We start from the raw sequence: 17713 nt of genomic DNA, 5'->3' as shown, positions 1-17713 counted from the left end.
AGTGGTGTTAAGGGGTCCAGACTGAGCCTCCTGGCGGAGAGTGTTTTCCATCCAGTAGTGATAAGGGGTCCAGACCGAGCCTCCAGGCAGAGAGTGTTCTCCATCCAGTGGTGTTAAGGGGTCCAGACTGAGCCTCATGCAGAGAGTGTTCTCCCCCCAGTAGTGATAAGGGGTCCAGACTGAGCCTTCTGGCAGAGAGTGTTCTCCTCACAGTGGTGATAGGGGTCCAGACCGAGCCTCCAGGCAGAGAGTGTTCTCCATCCAGTGGTGATAAGGGATCCAGACTGAGCCTCCTGCAGAGAGTGTTCTCCATCCAGTGATGATAAGGGATCCAGACTGAGCCTCCTGCAGAGAGTGTTCTCCATCCAGTGATGATAAGGGGTCCAGACTGAGCCTCCTGCAGAGAGTGTTCTCCATCCAGTGGTGATAAGGGATCCAGACTGAGCCTCCTGCAGAGAGTGTTCTCCATCCAGTGGTGATAAGGGGTCCAGACCAAGCCTCCTGCAGAGAGTGTTCTCCTACAGTGGTGATAAGGGGTCCAGACCAAGCCTCCAGGCAGAGAGTGTTCTCCGCACAGTGGTGATAAGGGGTCCAGACTGAGCCTCCTGGCAGAGAGTGTTCTCCTCACAGTGGTGATAAGGGGTCCAGACTGAGCCTCCTGGCAGAGAGTGTTTTCTATCCAGTGGTGTTCAGGAGTCCAGACTGAGCCTCCTGCAGAGAGTGTTCTCCATCCAGTGGTGTTAAGGGGTCCAAACTGAGCCTCCTGGCAGAGAGTGTTCTCCATCCAGTGATGATAAGGGGTCCAGACTGAGCCTCCTGCAGAGAGTGTTCTCCATCCAGTGGTGATAAGGGGTCCAGACTGAGCCTCCTGCAGAGAGTGTTCTCCATCCAGTGGTGATAAGGGGTCCAGACTGAGCCTCCTGCAGAGAGTGTTCTCCATCCAGTGGTGTTAAGGGGTCCAAACTGAGCCTCCTGGCAGAGTGTTCTCCATCCAGTGATGATAAGGGGTCCAGACTGAGCCTCCTGCAGAGAGTGTTCTCCATCCAGTGGTGATAAGGGGTCCAGACTGAGCCTCCTGCAGAGAGTGTTCTCCATCCAGTGATGATAAGGGATCCAAACTGAGCCTCCTGGCAGAGAGTGTTCTCCATCCAGTGATGATAAGGGGTCCAGACTGAGCCTCCTGCAGAGAGTGTTCTCCATCCAGTGGTGATAAGGGGTCCAGACCGAGCCTCCTGCAGAGAGTGTTCTCCATCCAGTGGTGATAAGGGGTCCAGACTGAGCCTCCTGCAGAGAGTGTTCTCTATCCAGTGGTGATAAGGGGTCCAGACTGAGCCTCCACTGGAGTCTCACACAACAGCAGGTGAACCACCTGAATTTTCCTCGTCCTTATCCCCCATTCCACACTAGCAACAGGGATAGCTTTATCCTTCTCTCTGCAGAATATAGGACTTTGCATTTAATAGAAAGGACAGTGCCTGTGTGGCTATGAAACCTGCAATAACCAGGAAACTCCTGGCCTCAAAACCCTGGTACCAGTTCCTCCTGCCTGGCCGCATGGCCCAGCCTTTCCCCTGCCCCTGAAGAAGGACACGTAGGTGTTCAGCAACTGGAAGTATGTCTTGCTCTCCTCCTCAGGGAAGGCAGGCAACAGACACAGCCTTCTCCATAACAATTAAAAATTTTAATAGGCACCTCAAATTCACAGATGAGCACAAAACCAGGAATTACCAAATGTTTGAGCAAACCCAAAACCTGAGAGACATAAATTTAGAGATCCAAGAAGCTCAGCAAACCTCGGGAAGAATAAATATTACACAAGGGTTACTATGCATTGAAAAATCATAGTCAAATTGCTGAAAAGCAAAGATAGAAATCTGAAAGCATTCAGAGAAAGTGGAAAGCTACATAACAGGAATAATGATTTAAATCTCCACAGACTTCACGCCATAAACTTTGAAGACAAGATGATAGTAGGTCAGTATCTTTAAAGAGCTGAAGGGAAAAACTGTCAAACAGACGGTATTTCCGGAGAAACAAAAACTAAGAGAATTTATCACCATCAAAACTGCTCATAAGAAATGCTAAAGAGGGCGGCGCCTGTGGCTCAAGGAGTAGGGCGTCAGCACCATATATTGGAGGTGGTGGGTTCAAACCCAGCCCCCGCCAAAAACTACAAAAAATAAATAAATAAAGCGTTCTTAAAAAAAAAAAAATGCTAAAGAGAGTTCTCTATCCTGAAGGGACTGCTTCCAGGTGGAAACTCAAAATCTCAAGAAGAAAGGAATGACATGAAGAATGAAAAAGTTCGAGGAAATGCAGTCAGCTTGGGCTTCATTATTCAGATTCCGTATGTGTGAATTCATCTCATCCCTACGATATGTTCATAACCCCAGATTAATGCTCATGGCACCCTCACTAGGGGAAGTCTTCCAGGGCAGCAAGAACTTTGGCCATGCACACTCCCAGCATGGGATGAGCGAAGCCAGCTGTAGCCACTCCTTCCAGCTCTCACGTTAGTGACTAGAGTCTTTTCATGGTCTGGGAAGCGCCGTGTTCTCTGCCTCTCTGTGTGCTGTGCTGGTGATTTCACTGTTTAAAGTGACCTTCAAAACTGATGCTGAAGCGTTGTCTAATGTTCCTAAGTGTATGAGATGATAATATTTTTAAAGAAAATGACTCAAGTATATGTTGTCTAAAAGAGACTCACTTTAAATTTAAAGAAGCAGACATATTGAAAGCAAAGAGATGGGGAAATACCTATTAAAAGCAAAAAGCTGGAGTGGCTATTATAATGGCAGAAAAATGAACTTTGAGACAAAAAGTATCACCACAAATAAAAGGGCATTTGATGATATAAAAGGGTCAGTTTTCTAAGAAGAAACATGTAAGTTCCTGATCATGAATATATATATTCCTGATAACAGAACTTCAAAACACATGAAGTAAAAATCAGCTGAGCTATCTTTTGTGTGCTAATGATATTTTTTTAAAAAATCAACTAAACTAAAAGGAGAAATAGAGAATCTCATGATCATAACTGGATATTTTAACACTCCTCTCTCAGCAATAAATAGAGAAACTAGACAAAAATCAGGGAAAAGCCCATAGGTGGTTTGAACAATACTATCAACTACCTTGACCTCTGTTCTGTGTCAACTAGACTGGACCATGAGATGCCCAGAAATTCAGCCAAACATTATTCTGAGTGTGTCTGTGAAGGTGTTTCTGGGTGCAATTAATATTTGCATTGGTAGGCCAAGTAAAACAGATTGCCTTCCCTAATGTGGTAGCCCCATCGACCAGGTGAGGACCTGAGGAAGAAGGAACTCCTGTTGACTGCCTTATTGCTGGGACATCAGATTTTTTCCTGCCTTCAGGCTCAAACTAAAATATGGCTCTTCCTGGGTCTTGAGCATACTGGCTTTTGTACTGTGCTGACCGTCAGTTCTCCTGCCCTGCAGGCCTTCAGACCAGGACTACAATACTGGCTGTCCTGGGTCCCTTCCTTGCTCACTGAAGATCTTGGACTTATCAACTTTCATCATCACCTGGACCAGTTCCTCATAATGAGCCTCTCCAGAGGTGCACATCTGCTTCTCTGGTGAACCCTGAGTGATACAACCTCACTGGTGTTTATAGATCACCACATCTAAAAACTGCAGGCACTTATTATTTTCAAGAGCATTAGCAAGATAGAACATACTCTGAACCTTAACACAAGTCTTAATAAATTGTAAAAGATTGGAATCGTACAGAGTATGTTGTCTGATCAAAATGGAACAGTAAAAATAAGATCCAGGAAAACTCCAAGTATTTGTAAGTAAACAAGACATTTAAAATAATCTATTGGTCAAAGAGTAAATGGCAAAAGAAGTTAAATAGGATCTCACACTGAATGAAAAAAAAAAACAACATATCAATATTTGTACACTGCAGGCTTGGTGCCTGTAGCTCAGTGGTTAGGGCACCAACCACATACACTGGGGCTGGCAGGTTTAAACCCAGCCCAGGCCTGCTAGAACAACAATAACTACTACTACAAAAAAAAGCCAGGCATTGTGGCAGGTGCCTGTAGTCCTAGCTACATGGGAGGCTCAGACAAAAGAATGACTTAAGTCCAAGAGTTGGAGGTTGCTGTGAGCTGTGACACCACAGCTCTCTACCAAGGGTGATATAGTGAGACTCTGTCTCAAAATATATATATTTGTACACTTGCAGCTAAAGCAGTGTACAAATGTGTAGTTATGATGCTTGTGTCAGTAAAGGAAAGCAGTCTAAAATCAGTGACCTAAGGTTCTAAATTAAAAAGGAGAAAAGAAAAGAGCAAAGTAAAGCAAAGCCAATCCAAAGAGGACAGGACAGTAAAAAAGACAGCGGAAATCAAGTGAATTGAATAGAGAGAAAATGAGCAAAGCTGAACGTTGTTCCCTGAAAAGATCAAAATGTTAAACTCCTTGCTAGAATTATTAATTAAAAAGGAAAGGAAAGGGGAGGGAAAGGAAGGGGAGGGGAGGGAAAAGGAGAGGAGAGGAAGGGGGAGGGAAAGACTGAGAACTGTCAGTAATTTCAAGAGTCTGACATCGTACCTTGCATGTCCACCTGCCACAGTGTCATGGCAGACCAAGTGACAGTCCTGGGTCACAGACAAGGACTCATTACTCAGGGCACAACAGGCGGCACTGGCTTCATGACTGTATCAGTCCCTTTGCCACCACGTCCCCTGAGAGTGACACAGAGTGGCCTGGGCAGGACTCTCATGCCTAAACATAGTGGGTTGGAACCCCAAGCTGAGGGAAAACCTAACCTTTCCTAACAGGCTGCAGGCAAACCTGACTGACTTTTACCCCTGAGGTAGAAATTATCTGCATTATAACAGAAAGTGAACAAACCTACCCTCTGCAGTAGAGGGACCAAATGTCACTATTTGCCAAGGCTATTTGCTAGACCAGCATCTTGAGAAGACCATCCAGAACAAAGGCATCATGCCTCTGCTGGGGAGATGTGCAGAATCTGAAGACACCCACAGATGGTGGTATAGGTGGAAAGCCTATAAATAAGCCTTTAAATGGTTCCATTTTGTGAAGGCAAGTTTGAAGTCTTTTGTGAGTTAGAAAGGAAAAAACCTGGATAGAACTCCGTATGTGGCTAAAGGCCTGGCTTCATGGGGGCAGGCCTGCAGGCAGGTATCTGTGTATCTCAGAAATTTCCAGACTACTCCCTAAAGATGAATGACTACCTCCAGATGGTCTATTAAAGGTCAACCATTCAAACAGCTTATTCCCCCAGAACCTTGCTTTGTGCTTTTGTTTTTGATTACTTAGCATAGGAATAGCTTTAGATAATGTTAGTGGCGTGGTTATCAGTTAATCCATGGACAACCCCCACCCCGCATCCCCATAGGTGCCAGGCAGTGAGAGGCCTGGGGCTAAGGTTTATTGATTAGTTGTGTGTAGTATTGCCTATATAAGCTTTGGTGGAAGAAATAAAGTTGCTGCATGCCATGAGAGAGCTACAGCCTTCCTTATTCGCCATACAATTTCATTGCAGGTCTTAATCTCTGCAGCACCACACCAAACAACTTTCATACAACATGGTGGTTTCCCAGCAAGAGCCCCAGTTACCAATTACAGACATCAGGAAGGAAAGGGTGGTTATCATTACAGACCCTACAGACACTACAGCACAAATGGGAGACCATTAACATTAGGTTAAGAAATCAGCACAGTGGTTGCTTTTGAGGAGGTGGGGCTGGGATTGACTGGAAAGAAGAAGAAGTGTGAGGAAACATTCTGGGGTTGTAAAATGTTCCAAATCTTGTTGAGGGTATAGGTTGCATAGGTGTAGGCATTTGTTATAACTCTAGGAATGTACCAAAAAATGTGCATTTCGTTATGCATAAATTTTACCTAAAAAAGTGGTAAACAATGTAAATTTATTAATGATTTTTACACAGAGGTTTTAAGTGTAAATGTGTTTAGGGATAAATTGACACCTGCCATTTACTATGGAATGCATCGAGCAGTTTAAGGAGCAAAAACCAAGTTTGTGGGGCATTTTTAATTTTTTTAATTTCAGAATATTACAGGGGTGTACACGTTTTGGTTTCATAGTTTGTTTTGTACACTTCAGGTCAGAGTTGTAAGTGTTCCCTTCACCCAGAATGTGTATGTTACAGCTGTTAGGTGTGAATTAATCCAATCCCTCCTCCGCCCCTTCCTGCTTGGTTCCCGTTGAGTTTTACTCCCAAATGTGCATGTAAGGTTGATCGCCTAGTTCTAATTTAGTACTGGGAACATGTGGTGTTTGTTTATCCATTCTTGAGATGCTTCCTTTAGAAAAATGGTCTCCAGGTCCGTGGAGGTTGTTACAAAGGATACTAGACCCCCATTTTAATGGCTGACTAGTATTCCACAGTATACAAATACCATGTTATATTAATCCATTCATGTATTTATGAGCATTGGGCTTGCTTCTATGTCCTTGCAATTGTGAATCGTCCTGCTGTAAACATTCAAGTGTGAGTGTCTTTGTGATAAAATGTCCTTTTTTCCCTTTAGGTAAATACCTAGTAGTGGGACTGCTGGATCCAATGGTAGGTCTACTTTCAGTTCCTTGAGGACTCTCTGTACTACTTCCCACACAGTTTGTACTAGCTTGCAGTCCCACCAACAGTGTGTAAGTGTTCCTTTCTCCCCACCCGCCCACCCGCGCCAGCACTTATTGTTTTGAGACTTTTAAATAAGAGCCGTTCTCACTGGAGTTAGATGATAACTCATTGTAGTTTTGATTCGCATTTCTCTGATGATTAGAGATGTTAAACATTTCTTGATGTGTTTTTGGCCATTTGCCTATCTTCCTTTGAAATGTTTCTATTCATGTCTTTTGCCCATTTGTTAACAGAGTTGTTTGATTTTTTTTTTCTTGCTGATTTGCTTGAGTTCTCTGTAGATTCTGGTGACCAAACCTTTATTGTATGTGTAGCAGGCAAACATGTTTTCCTATTCTGTTGGTTTTCTATTTATTAATTGTGCCCTTAGCTATGCAGAAACTTTTAATTTGATCGGGTCCCTCTTGTTTATTTTTGTTGTTACTGTTACTGCTTTTGTGGTCTTCTTCATAATTCTTTCCTGAGACTGATATCTATAAGAGTTTTTCTAACATTTTCTTCTAGAATTCTTATAGTTTCACACCTTAGTGCCAAGTGTGGAGACCCGAGGTCACGTCCCTGTGTTCCCAGGTTCTCAGTTCCTAGTTCCTATATCAAGGAATGGTTACTGGCCCAAGTCGAGGGAGTAAATGAGCAGAGCAGGCAGGTGCGAGCAGGCAGGGTGACAAAGTCTATTAAAGCGAAGTACATTCTGGAGAAGGAATGGATCAGCCCTGTGAGTGGAGAAGGCCCTGAACTTGAGATTTCTTCTTTTATGCTGATTCCCTAATTTTTATTAAGTGGGAGGTGGGGTGTTTATGGTTTTTCTTGGAAAAAGGTGGAGAATTCCTGAAATTGGGAACTCTCCCCTTTTCTACCCTTGGAAGGCAATTCCCAGTGCCGGAGGGTGTGATTTTTTTCTATGTTAGTGAGGTGGATCATTAGGGACACTGTCACCTCAACTGAGCACGTGCTCCACGACCCTGGCAGACCTTGGTAATGTCTCCACTTGGGTTTCTGTCTCTTTTTGGTTGGTCAGTCCTTGGAGCCCCTTTATGGTAGACCAAACTTCTGCTGGACTTCCCCTTGACACATCATTTTTTTGTTTTGTTGTTGTTTGTTTGTTTGGAAGCCCCTGTGGTCAGTTTGCTCTGACAAAGCATCTCCTGACATCATTGGCCTCTCAGTGGCCATTGCTAGACAAAGTATCCATTCCCCTTCCTCCAATCCCTACCTAACATTAAGCGTAAGTCTTTTATCCATCGCGAATTAACCAGTAGTGACAGGTGTGGATCCTGTTTCAGTCATTTATGTGGCCATCCAGTTTTCCCAGCACCATTTGTTAAATAGGGATTTTCCCCCTAGTGTATGTTTCTATCTGCTTTGTCAAACGCCAGATGGGACTGTGAGGATGGTTTCCTCTCTGTGTTCTGTGTCCCTGTTTTTGTGCCAGTATCATACTGTTGCAATTACTGTAACCTTGTACTAGAGCTCCAGATCTGGTAAGGTGGTGCCTCCCACTTTGTTCTTATTACATAAGCTTGCATTGGCTCTTCAGGGTCTTTTCTGGTTCCATGGGAACTACAACTATTTTTTCTAGATCTACAAACTACGGCATAGGTATTTTAATGAGGATTGCATTAAATCTGTAAATCACTTTGGGTAGTATAGCCATTTTCTTTGTGGTATCTTTTAAATTTTCAAAATAAAAATTTGAAAGAAAAATAGAAAAAAAAGAACACATACAGGCAGGTATCACTTAACAGATGGGATATATTCCGCGAAATGTGCCCTTAGGCAATTTTGTAGTTGCGTGGACATCACGAAGTGTCATCACCCCGACCTAACGGTGCAGCCGCTGCACGCCTCGGCCACACGAGGGCGCTGCCGCTCCTCGGAGACGAGCCTGCGGCTGGAGTGAACACTGCGGGCCATTGTGACGCTGTGCAAGTATTTGTGTAACTAAAACATACAAACACAGAGAAGGTACGGTAGAAATAAAGATTGTCATCTCTGGGACCATCACTGTCTGTGTGGTCCACTGTGGACCAAAGCATTGTCACATGGTGTGTGACTGTAAATCTATTACAATGTGTTTCCCTTACTTGGATCATGTTTTGGGCACATAAACTGTAAAAAACATAATCTGAACACAGCCTGGTGCTTGTTAATTGTTTTCAGGCCCGTGTGGGAGAAGCTGTCCGTCCCCAGGCCGTGGTTCCCAGCCTTTACCGCTTCAGGGTTTCGCTGCCACACGCGCATTTCCTGGGTTGGAGGCGTCCTTGGCTTTGTCACCTGCTCGCTTGGTTTTCTGGACGTGCTGAGGAGTTATCACTTGCCAGGGCGGCCCTCTGCACCTCTAACGCATAGCTGTTCTGTCTCACCTCTCCTACTTCCTCCACTTCCTTACTGGTGTTTCCACCCCTGAAACAGACTATTTACACTCAAACTTTGTCTTAGTTTCAGCTTCCAAAGGAACCTAAGATGTGACATTGGGATAATGACATTTTAGTTATGTTACAAAAAGCACAGATCCTTAATTGTGTCCACAATATTTACAGATAAATTAGACTGTCTGGAATTTGCTTCAAATTCTAAGTGTCGGAAGGAAAGTGGTTGGAGTTATAGGTGGAAAAAATGACACAATGATTATGGGGGAAGCCCAGGGGTAGACACGACTGTTCATTGTACGCTTCTGTCTACTTGGTGTGAGGCAGAAGCTGTGTTGCTGATGACCTGCAGGAGATCACATCCCGAAAGGAGGTCTGCAGGAGGCTTGGGCACACACTTGCCTGGGCTTTGCCAAGCCGACTCCCTTGAGGAAGATTGTAGTTTAAAATATCTAAAATGACCAAGGAATTTGCACAGGAATATTCATAACTACTTTATTTGTAACAGCGCCAAACTGGAAACAACCAGAGTGTCCTCCAAGGGGTGAATGCTTAGCTAAGCTGCGGTCTCTCTGCCCTAGGAGACGACGCTCGGCAATGGGAAGGGATTGACCATTGTCACACACAACCTCCAGGGCAGTATACAAAGTTAAAAATCTGGTCTCAAGAAACCTCTTGATCTCATTTATATAACATTCTTGAAATGGGAAAACCACAGAGATGGAGATAGATTGGTGGTTGATAGATCGATGTGACTGTGAAGAAGTGACATGAAGGTGACAATTGCAGTGACAGACCCATGCAGTGTCTTCACGCTGGCGGTGGTTACACGGATCTATGCGATGACACGTAATGTGCACACCACACAGATACACACCCGCACACATCACACACATACAAACTGAATGCACATGAAGGTGGTGAAATCTGATGGCGTCAACACATTGTACCAATGTCAATACCCGTCTTTGGAATTTGAACAATACATAAGATGTAACTATGGATGGAAATTGGGTGAAAGATACAGGGAACCTCTCTAAAATATTTTTGCAATTTTTTCTGTAATCTATAATTATTTCACAATAAAAAAGCTTTTAAAAATTAAAGAAATAAGGCTTGATGACTGTAGCTCAGCAGCGAGGGCGCCGGCCACATACTGGAGGGTTCAAATCCAGCCCAGGCCTGGATGACAACTACAATGACAAACTACAATGACAACTACAACCAAAAAATAGCTGGGCGTTGTGGTGAGTGTCTGTAGTCCCAGCTACTTGGGAGGCTGAGACAAGAGAATCACTTAAACGCAAGAGTTTGAGGTTGCTGTGAGCTGTGACACCATAGCATTCTATCCAGGGTGACATAGTGAGACTCTGTCTCAAAAAAAAAGAAAAAGAAAATTAAAGAAATAGAAATAAAGTTTTCAAAAATGGCATCTAGATTCAGTTGAGTCCCGTAACCAGTGACGACAGGACAGAATACAAGCTTCCTTCCCTCTGTTCAAGCAGGAGCAGAAAGAACAGTCTGCACTTGAAGCCCAGTAGCCTAATAACTACAGGCCGTGAACCCTCTAAACCTGACCACAGGCCCTCTTGTAAGATTCAATGACAGTGAGGTGGAGCAAGATGGCAGCCGAGTAACAGCTTCCTTGCATCTGGGCACCGTGAGTCTGGGGATATAGGACTCCAGGCATCTCTGGCTGGTGGGATCTGCCTATCATCACCCCTGAGAGGATACAGGGAGTCAGCAAGAGACTTCTGGACCCCAAGAGGAGGACTAAAACAGTGGAAAACCGGCAAGTAGTCGCGTGTGTTCAATCCGTCTAAACCCACCCACAACTGTAAGTTCAGTAGCAGTGAGACTGCAAACCAGAAACGCCTTACCTGTGAACTGTTTTGGTGTCTTTGGACTTGGCACTCAGCTGAACTGCCTTGGGGAGAGCCTGAGCACGAGTGCGGAGAACTTTGGTCTTTGTCTAGGGCCCCAGTCTGAGCCGCTGAGCCAGACAGAGCTAATAGTGTTTGGCTCTGGGTCACAGGCAGACATTGTGAGCGATCTGCCCCCGCAAGCTCCGCCCTCAGGGTCGCAGAGCTGGAATTGGGCGAGAGCTGATAACCCAGCGACCAAGTAGCCTAAGGGCGGGGTCTGAGCCGCCTTGCAGCCCTAACCCTCGGGGGCAGAGGGAGACCAGTTTTGACACACAGGGTAAGTGGATAGCCACTTCAGCAGTGATTCCAGCGACAAGCACTTCCCTGAGAAAGCTTCTGCTCAGTATGTGAACAAGTTCAAAGTGCCTTTTAAGTGGGCTGAAGAGAGATTTAGGGTGTCTACCTGCAGGGGTTTGAGAAACTAGCAGCCTCCAGTCCTATCAGAACTGTGATTAACATCTCATACCCAAGAAGAACAGGTGTTGCCCAGACAATATTCAATAACATATACATACTGCTTTGTTTTTGGTTGTGTTTTTTTTTTTTTTTTTTGGTTTGGTTGTTTTTTTTGTTTATTTTGATGTTGTGGATTGTTGTTTTGTTTTTTAAGTTCAACCTTTTCGATACAGATCCTTTTTCTTTCTCAATTTTTCTAGTTTAATTATAATTTCCCATTGCTACCTATTTCAATAATTAGAACTACATATTTGTTAGTGTTTCTACTGCTATTATTTGGTTTTTCCACCCAATTTTATCCCGTAAAGTTTTCTGCTTGCTTGTTTTGGTTTGATTTATAGCATTTTTGTCTTTCCTCTCTACTTGGTGGAGGTGGGGTACTGTGTCTGATCAGGTTAGCAAAGAGCTGCTGACCTAAAGGGAACCACCCAACTGGGCACGCCCAGAAGGTGGTTTTTTTAAGGTTGTATCAAAGTACCCTACTATACACCTATATTGCTCTGTCTCCCTCTTTCTGTGCCTCTCTTCTTTTTGTCAATATTCCTTTTACCCACCCCCTCTCCTTTCTCTATTTTTCTTTTTTTTCCTTATCACTCGGTCCTCCTTTCTTTCATCCCGTTTTTTTGCTCTTAAACCTTCTCACCCTTCTGGTCCTGTAACCCTTAGTCCACAGGCATGAGAACTTAAAAGAGCAAGAGGAAGTGAAAGGAAAATTAGGGCAAGGAAACAGATAAAAGAAATCACCCATGAGGAAGAATCAGCAGAAAACTCCAGGCAACATGAAGAACCAGTCCAGAACAACCCCGCCAAGGGACCATGACGTAGCTACTGCAGAGGATTCCACCTATACAGAAATGTTAGGAATGACAGAAAGGGAATTTAGAATACACATGTTGAAAACAATGAAAGAAATGATGGAAACAATGAAGGAAACTGCTAATAAAGTGGAAAATAACCAAAAGGAAATCCAAAAACAGAATCAAATCAGAGATGAACGATATGAAGAATATAAAAAGGATATAGCAGAGCTGAAGGAAATGAAACAGTCAATCAGGGAACTTAAAGATGCAATGGAAAGTATCAGTAACAGGTTAGACCATGCAGAAGAAAGAATTTCAGAGGTAGAAGACAAAGTTTTTGAGATAACTCAGATAGTAAAAGAGGCAGAAAAGAAGAGAGGGAAAACAGAACGTTCACTGTCAGAATTATGGGACTTTATGAAGCGTTCCAACATACAAGTTATAGGAATTCCAGAAGGGGAAGAAGAATGCCCCAGAGGAATGGAAGCCATACTAGAGAATATTATAAAAGAAAATTTCCCAAATATCACCAAAGATTCTGACACACTGCTTTCAGAGGGATATCGGATCCCAGGTCACCTCAACTCTAACCAAGCTTCTCCAAGACACATTGTGATGAACCTGTCCAAAGTCAAGACAAAAGAAAAGATTCTGCAAGCTTCCAGGAGTAAGCGCCAGTTGACCTACAGGGGCAAATCCATCAGAGTGACCGCAGACTTCTCTAATGAAACTTTCCAAGTAAGAAGACAATGCTCATCTACCTTTAATCTACTTAAACAGAACAATTTCCAGCCCAGAATTCTGTACCCTGCTAAGCTAAGCTTCAAAATTGATGGAGAAATCAAATCATTTACGGATTTACAAATATTGAGGAAATTCGCCACAACAAGACCAGCTCTACAGGAAATACTTCAACCTGTTCTGCACACTGACCACCACAATGGATCAGCAGCAAAGTAAGAACTCAGAAATTAAAGGACAGAACCAAACCTCCACACTGATGCAAAAGATAAAACTAAGCAATGGACTCTCACAAAATAAGACGAATAGAATACTACCACACTTATCAATTATCTCAATAAATGTTAATGGCTTGAATTCCCCACCGAAGAGACATAGATTGGTTGACTGGATTAAAAAACACAAGCCATCCATTTGCTGTCTGCAAGAAACACACCTGGCTTCAAAAGACAAATTAAAGCTCCGAGTCAAGGGTTGGAAGTCAATTTTTCAGGCAAATGGAATTCAATAGAAAAGAGGAGTTGCAATCTTATTTTCAGATACATGTGGATTTAAAGCAACTAAAGTCAAAAAAGACAAAGATGGTCACTTTATATTGGTCAAGGGAAAAATACAACAAGAAGACATTTCAATTCTAAATATCTATGCACCCAATTTAAATGCTCCCAGATTCTTGAAACAGACCTTACTCAGTCTGAGCAATATGATATCTGACAATACCATAATAACAGGGGACCTTAATACTCCTCTTACAGAGCTGGACAGATCCTCTAAACAGAAATTAAACAAGGATATAAGAGACTTAAATGAGACCCTAGAACAACTGTGCTTGATAGACGCATATAGAACACTCCATCCCAAAGATAAAGAATATACATTCTTCTCATCGCCCCATGGAACATTCTCCAAAATTGATCATATCCTGGGACACAAAACAAATATCAACAGAATCAAAAGAATTGACATTTTACCTTGTATCTTCTCAGACCATAAGACACTAAAGGTGGAACTCAACTCTAACAAAAATGCTCGACCCCACCCAAAGGCATGGAAACTAAACAATCTTCTGTTGAATAACAGATGGGTGAAGGAAGAAATAAAACAGGAAATCATTAACTTCCTTGAGCATAACAACAATGAAGACACAAGCTACCAAAACCTGTGGGATACTGCAAAAGCAGTTTTGAGAGGAAAATTCATCGCTCTAGATGCCTACATTCGAAAAACAGAAAGAGAGCACATCAATAATCTCACAAGAGAACTTATGGAATTGGAAAAAGAAGAACAATCTAAGCCTAAACTCAGTAGAAGAAAAGAAATATCCAAAATCAAATCAGAGATCAATGAAATTGAAAACAAAAGAATCATTCAGAAAATTAATGAAACAAGGAGTTGGTTTTTTGAAAAAATAAATAAAATAGATAAACCATGGCCAGACTAACGAGGAATAGAAAAGTAAAATCTCTACTAACCTCAATCAGAAATGATAAAGGGGAAATAACAACTGATCCCACAGAGATATAAGAGATCATCTCTGAATACTACCAGAAACTCTATGCCCAGAAATTTGACAATGTGAAAGAAATGGATCAATATTTGGAATCATACCCTCTCCCTAGACTCAGCCAGGAAGAAATAGAGCTCCTGAACAGACCAATTTCAAGCACTGAGATCAAAGAAACAATAAAAAAATCTTCCAACCAAAAAACGTCCTGGTCCAGATGGCTTCACTCCAGAATTCTATCAAACTTTCAAGGAAGAACTTATTCTTGTACTGCAGAAATTATTCCAAAAAATTGAGGAAGAAGGAATCTTCCCCAATACATTCTATGAAGCAAACATCACCCTGATACCAAAACCAGGAAAAGACCCAAACAAAAAGGAGAATTTCAGACCAATCTCACTCATGAACATAGACGCAAAAATTCTCAACAAAATCCTAGCCAATAGATTACAGCTTATCATCAAAAAAGTCATTCATCATGATCAAGTAGGCTTCATCCCAGGGATGCAAGTCTGGTTTAACATACGCAAGTCTATAAACGTTATCCACCATATTAACAGAGGCAAAAATAAAGATCACATGATCCTCTCAATAGATGCAGAAAAAGCATTTGATAAAATCCAGCATCCTTTTCTAATTAGAACACTGAAGAGTATAGGCATAGGTGGCACATTTCTAAAACTGATTGAAGCTATCTATGACAAACCCACAGCCAATATTTTACTGAATGGAGTAAAACTCAAAGCTTTTCCTCTTAGAACTGGAACCAGACAAGGTTGTCCTCTGTCACCTTTACTATTCAACATAGTGCTGGAAGTTCTAGCCAATACAATTAGGCAAGACAAAGAAATAAAGGGAATCCAAATGGGAGCAGAGGAGGTCAAACTCTCCCTCTTTGCTGACAACATGATCTTATACTTAGAGAACCCCAAAGACTCAACCACAAGACTCCTAGAAGTCATCAAAAAATACAGTAATGTTTCAGGATATAAAATCCATGTCCACAAGTCAGTAGCTTTTGTGTACACCAATAACAGTCAAGATGAGAAGCTAATTAAGGACACAACTCCCTTCACCATAGTTTCAAAGAAAATGAAATACCTAGGAATATACCTAACGAAGGAGGTGAAGGACCTCTATAAAGAAAACTATGAAATCCTCAGAAAGGAAATAGCAGAGGATATTAACAAATGGAAGAACATACCATGCTCATGGATGGGAAGAATCAACATTGTTAAAATGTCTATACTTCCCAAAGCATCTACCTATTCAATGCCATTCCTATCAAAATACCAACATCGTACTTTCAAGATTGGCGAAAATGATTCTGCGTTTTGTATGGAACCGGAAAAAAACCCGTATAGCTAAGGCAGTTCTCTGTAACAAAAATAAAGCTGGGGGCATCAGCATACCAGATTTTAGTCTGTACTACAAAGCCATAGTGCTCAAGACAGCATGGTACTGGCACAAAAACAGAGACATAGACACTTGGAATCGAATTGAAAACCAAGAAATGAAACTAACATTTTACAACCACCTAATCTTTGATAAACCAAACAAGAACATACCTTGGGGGAAAGACTCCCTATTCAATAAATGGTGTTGGGAGAACTGGACATACACATGTAAAAGTCTGAAACTGGACCCACACCTTTCCCCACTCACAAAAATTGATTCAAGATGGATAAAGGACTTAAATTTAAGGCATGAAACAATAAAAATCCTCCAAGAAAGCATAGGAAAAACACTGGAAGATACTGGCCTGGGGAAAGACTTCATGAAGAAGACCGCCATGGCAATTGCAACAACAACAAAAATAAACAAATGGGACTTCATTAAACTGAAAAGCTTCTGTACAGCTAAGGAGACAATAACCAAAGCAAAGAGACAACCTACACAATGGGAAAGGATATTTGCATATTTTCAATCAGACAAAAGCTTGATAACTAGGTTCTATAGAGAACTCAAATTAATCCACATGAAAAAAGCCAACAATCCCTTATATCAATGGGCAAGAGACATGAATAGAACTTTCTCTAAAGACGACAGACGAATGGCTAACAAACACATGAAAAAATGTTCATCATCTCTATATATTAGAGAAATGCAAATCAAAACAACCCTGAGATATCATCTAACTCCAGTGAGAATGGCCCACATCACAAAATCTCAAAACTGCAGATGCTGGCGTGGATGTGGAGAGAAGGGAACACTTTTACACTGCTGGTGGGACTGCAAACTAGTACAACCTTTCTGGAAGGAAGTATGGAGAAACCTCAAAGCACTGAAGCTAGACCTCCCATTTGATCCTGCAATCCCATTACTGGGCATCTACCCAGAAGGAAAGAAATCCTTTTATCATAAGGACACTTGTACTAGACTGTTTATTGCAGCTCAATTTACAATCGCCAAAATGTGGAAACAGCCTAAATGCCCACCAACCCAGGAATGGATTAACAAGCTGTAGTATATGTATACCATGGAATACTATTCAGCCATTAAAAAAAATGGAGACTTTACATCCTTCGTATTAACCTGGATGGATGTGGAAGACATTATTCTTAGTAAAGCATCACAAGAATGGAGAAGCATGAATCCTATGTACTCAATTTTGATATGAGGACAATTAATGACAATTATGGTTACGGGGGGGAAACAGAAAGAGGGAAGGAGGGAGGTGGGTGGGGCCTTGGTGTGTGTCACACTTTATGGAGGCAAGACATGATTGCAAGAGGGACTTTACCTAACAATTGCAATCAGTGTAACCTGGCTTATTGTACCCTCAATGAATCCCCAACAATAAAAAAAAAAAAGTTTCATAAAATTGGGAAAAAAAAAAAAAAAGATTCAATGACAACATCTTTTTTTTTTTTTTTTTTTTTTTTTTGCAGTTTCTGGCCTGGGCTGGGTTTGAACCCACCACCTCTGGCATATGGGACTGGCGCCCTACCCCTTCGAGCCACAGGCACCACCCCAATGACAACATCTTAATAAATTCCTTTCCTGCTTAAACTAGACATTGTGGGTCTTGTTGTTTGCAGCTTTGAGTGAAGGCTGATTTTTATTCTAATAGTTTCTATTGCCTGTATGTCACTGAAGGGATTTGGGAGAATGATAAATAAAGCTAAATTGTCTCTTTATGCCCTGAAGCCACTGATGACATTGGTGTCAAGTTAGAACTTAATAAACAGATATTCCACATGCCTCAAGACTGTCTTTGCTATAAGCCTGATGTAGCCGCCCAGTTACCT

Source organism: Nycticebus coucang, chromosome 9 (assembly GCF_027406575.1).
Source record: "Nycticebus coucang isolate mNycCou1 chromosome 9, mNycCou1.pri, whole genome shotgun sequence".
Taxonomy (NCBI): Eukaryota; Metazoa; Chordata; class Mammalia; order Primates; family Lorisidae; genus Nycticebus; species Nycticebus coucang.
This window is presented reverse-complemented; position numbering follows the sequence as displayed.